Source organism: Urocitellus parryii, chromosome 14, assembly GCF_045843805.1.
Source record: "Urocitellus parryii isolate mUroPar1 chromosome 14, mUroPar1.hap1, whole genome shotgun sequence".
Classification (NCBI taxonomy): Eukaryota; Metazoa; Chordata; class Mammalia; order Rodentia; family Sciuridae; genus Urocitellus; species Urocitellus parryii.
In genome coordinates, this window is record NC_135544.1 from 35,637,719 (window position 1) to 35,641,536 (window position 3,818).

Consider the following 3,818-nt stretch of genomic DNA (forward strand, 5'->3'; position numbering starts at 1 on the left):
TCTATTACAGCTGTACTACAAGAGGAAACAAAGAGAAGGCCGCAAAGCTCCTTATACTAGAGGCAATTTTTGTTCTGCATGACTTCAGTCCCTTAGACCATCCTCCAACCTAGCCATCTATGCTCAGTAAATGTGGTCAGACAGAAGAAACAGTCTGACAAGAGGAAATGGAGGGCTAGAGGGACTGTGGCTTCAATGTGGATGAGGAACAAGGATTGGGGATTAATTAAGTTGAAATCATGGAAGACTGTGGTCCAGGAGAATTATATCAAACGTATAAGACTTCAAGGTAAAATGAATTCACTTAAACAGTGTATAGTATGGTCGTAAGAGAGAATAACTGAAGCCAAAGAGAGAAGAAATTCCTTTGAACTGAAAAGATCAAGGAACTGAGAAATTCAGGACATGAGTTGCTTATATACATAAACAATGAAATCATGTAGCTAAATCAGAATTAGGGTGAAAGATAAAACAGTGATCTGAGTATGCAAAGTTGTCAATTAAAGTGGACCGCGTTAAGGAACAGTGTAGATCAGTGAAAAAAAGAAATATGGCTAGATGGCAGGGGATGTACTACCTGGGCAGGGGTAGAATAGTGATCTAGAACTGTGAAGTCCTCTGTGGTGGCCACTAGCTTCACATGGCTATGGAATACTTGACATGTATAGAGTCTGAATTGAGATGTGCTATAAATGTAAAATACACACCAGGTATTAAAAAGTAGAACAATCAGAATGACTACAAGTATCTCATTAATAGTTTTATATTGGTTTCAAGCTGAAATCTAAATATTTTGGGTATGATGGGTAAAATAAAAATACATCATTAAGATTATTTTTGCCTGCTTCTATTTACTTTTAAGAAGGATATGAGAAAATTTAAAATTACCTTTGTGGCCTGCAATTTGTGATTTCTATTTCTGTGGACAGGACTGTCAAAAAGCTAAAATGATTTCAGATAATTACTTTGTCCTTTCTTCCTACTGAACATTGATACATAAAAAATTCAGGGTCATATATTTTTATGGTTTTGATATGTAACTGGATAATATAGTAACATAAATAAAGTTATTTAAGGTAGATAAGTGCTGGGTAGAACAGAATATTGGGAATAAATTTCAGCCCCACTTATTACCAGATTCTGAATTTAGATTGGTTAAAATTATAAAATGTGGAAGTGCAACAATAACTGGCACTCTTCTATTAACCCTTAGTCTTGCCCCTACCTCCCCAAAGAAGTTCCAATTGAGATTCTTTCTCACCTGGAAAGAGAATGTTAGGCCGGCCATAAATCATGTTACAGGTTATATTACATATTAAATTTTTAAAAATATACATTAAACATATACATTCCCCTTGTACTCTAAGGTAACAGAATTGATGATCAGTGATTTAGGGCACCAGCTGACTTTAAGCCGCCACCTCCAACCCTCCAACACATCTTTTCAAACAATAAACAACTCACATTATGGCTCATGTTCAAGAGGGATAAAACATTTCTCCTTTTTTAATCACACTACTCGTTTTTTTCTTTCCCACATTCTTTCCCACATCAAAAACAAGGCTGTATTTTCTAAAAATAATTTCATAGAATCTTTCCTTTAAAGAAGTCACCCTTTTCTTTGTGATGACACTGCCTTTACAGAAAAATACTGATATAATAATGCAGGCTAAAAACCTACAATGAAAGATGGCATCAGTTAAGAGCAGGCCAAAGAGAAAAGTGAAACAGTATGAAGCTAAGGAAAAGCCTGGTTAATGATACATAATTTATTTCACTGTGGCTAGAGCCAGGCCAAATATTTGGCATTGAGCTCCACAGCAGTCAGAGAAAAGAAGGAAACACATTTTGATGAAATATTCATAGTGACCATAAGATAAGAATAAACCAGTTACTTTGGCACACTATGTCTTTTCCTAATAATGAGGCTAAAGAAAAATTCCTGTTGTGGTTCTTTAAGAAAACGTACTATGTGATATTGTTTATTGAGTTCAAGAGGGAATTTAAATTTTAAAAACTCTGTAATGGAATACCTACTGGCATAAAAACAGACATAAAGACCAATGGAACAGAAGAGAGAGTCCAGAAGTAAACACAGGCATATAAAGTCAACTAACCTTTGAATGTACAATGAGAAAAGGAAGGTTTCTCCAAAAAAATGTTGGGAAGACTGGATATCCAAATGCAAAAAAAAAAAATGAAATTGGGTCCTTGTCTTATAACATATACAAAAGTTAAGGACATGGATTAAAGTCCTAAATGTAAAATATGAAACCATAAAACTCTTTGGGAAAAAGGGAAAACCTCTTTGATGTTCATCTTGGCAATGTTTTTTTTTTTTTTTTTGCATATGACGCCAAAAATCATAGGCAAGAAAGAAAAAAATAGACAACTTCGAATATATTTTACTAAAAAGCTTATGTACAGCAAAGGAAACAATTAACAAATTGAATAGGCAAGCTACAGAATGGGAGAAAATACAGGAGTAATACCTAAAATACACCATTAACTCACATAGCTGAATGGTAGAAAAACCAAACCATTCAATATAAAAATGGGTAACAGACCCCAAAAGACATTTCTCCTCTGATCTGAGAATGGCTGCCTCTCCTTATGTGCCAGGGGCTGAAACTTGTGTTGGTGCCTATGGGATGTACAAGGCATGTGATCCCAACAGTGGGAATCACACACTTTGTGACTTTCAAGACAGTGAGAGTCCCTAGTGGAGGTGGAGCTGGAGGCGACTTGAGCACACTTCATGAGGTGGCCATACTGAAGTGACTGGAGGTTTTTAAACATCCCAGTATTGTATGGCAGATCGGCATCTCTGCCACTTCCCAGAAGTGAAAATTTAGGTGACCCTAGTGTTTGATCATGTAGATCCAAGACCTAAGGACCTATCTAGACAAGGCATCTCCACCAGGCTTTTTGGCTGATGCACCAGTTTTTAAGAGGCCTAGATTTTCTTGAGGCCAATGACATCATTTACCAACTCCTAAAGCCAAAGAACATCCTGGTGACAAGTGCTGGGCTACTCAAGCTGGCTGACTTAGACCTGGTCAGAATTTATAGCTACCAGATGGCCCTCACACTTGTGGCTATGACACTCTCCTACTGCACTGCCAAAGTTCTTTTGCTCTCTACATATGCAACCCCTGTGGACATGTGGAGTGTTGGCTGTCTCCTTGCAGAGCTGTTTTATTGAAGGCCAGTCTTCTGTGGATACCCTGAAACTGACCAGTGGGGTAAAATATTTGACCTGATTGCGCTGCCTCTGGAGGATGACTGGCCCTTAAGATCCTTTCCCCACAGAGGGTCTCCTTGCCTGGTCCATTTGGTCTTGCCATGGACTCAGAAGTCTGGTGCTTAGCTGCTGCTGGAAATGCTGACTTTTAACTCACCCAAATGAATCTCTGCCCTCTTAGCCCCCAGCACTCTAGTTACCTAAGGAAGAAAATGATCTGAATGGGCTATGGAGTGGCTGTTGTCACAGAAGGAAGAAAAGCTACCATTTTCCTTCTTTGGGACACTTAAGTAGAGAGGACTCCACAGAGAAGGCAACCTCTGCCTTCCTCTCTGAAGCTGTGGGGACTTTTCAGAGAATATTTTGATGTATTAATGACATTCTCCACCCCCTCTTGTGAGGCGTGTCCTTCTACTGGCCCCCTAATTCTCTACACTAAGAGGTATATCTCTCCTCCACCTCTGTACTTTGATTTTGTAGTCCATTGTTACACAGGAAAACAAAACAAAACAAATAATTATGGTCACACATCATCAGCCTTTTATGATAAAAACATTCAGCAAACTAAAACAAG

The 3,818-nt window shown here is 38.1% G+C and overlaps 1 pseudogene; it reads left to right on the forward strand.

The window, feature by feature from the left end:
- The first annotated feature begins 2,597 nt into the window (after positions 1-2,597).
- Positions 2,598-3,448, forward strand: LOC113201466 (cyclin-dependent kinase 4 pseudogene; annotated as a pseudogene).
- Positions 3,449-3,818: the final 370 nt, after the last annotated feature.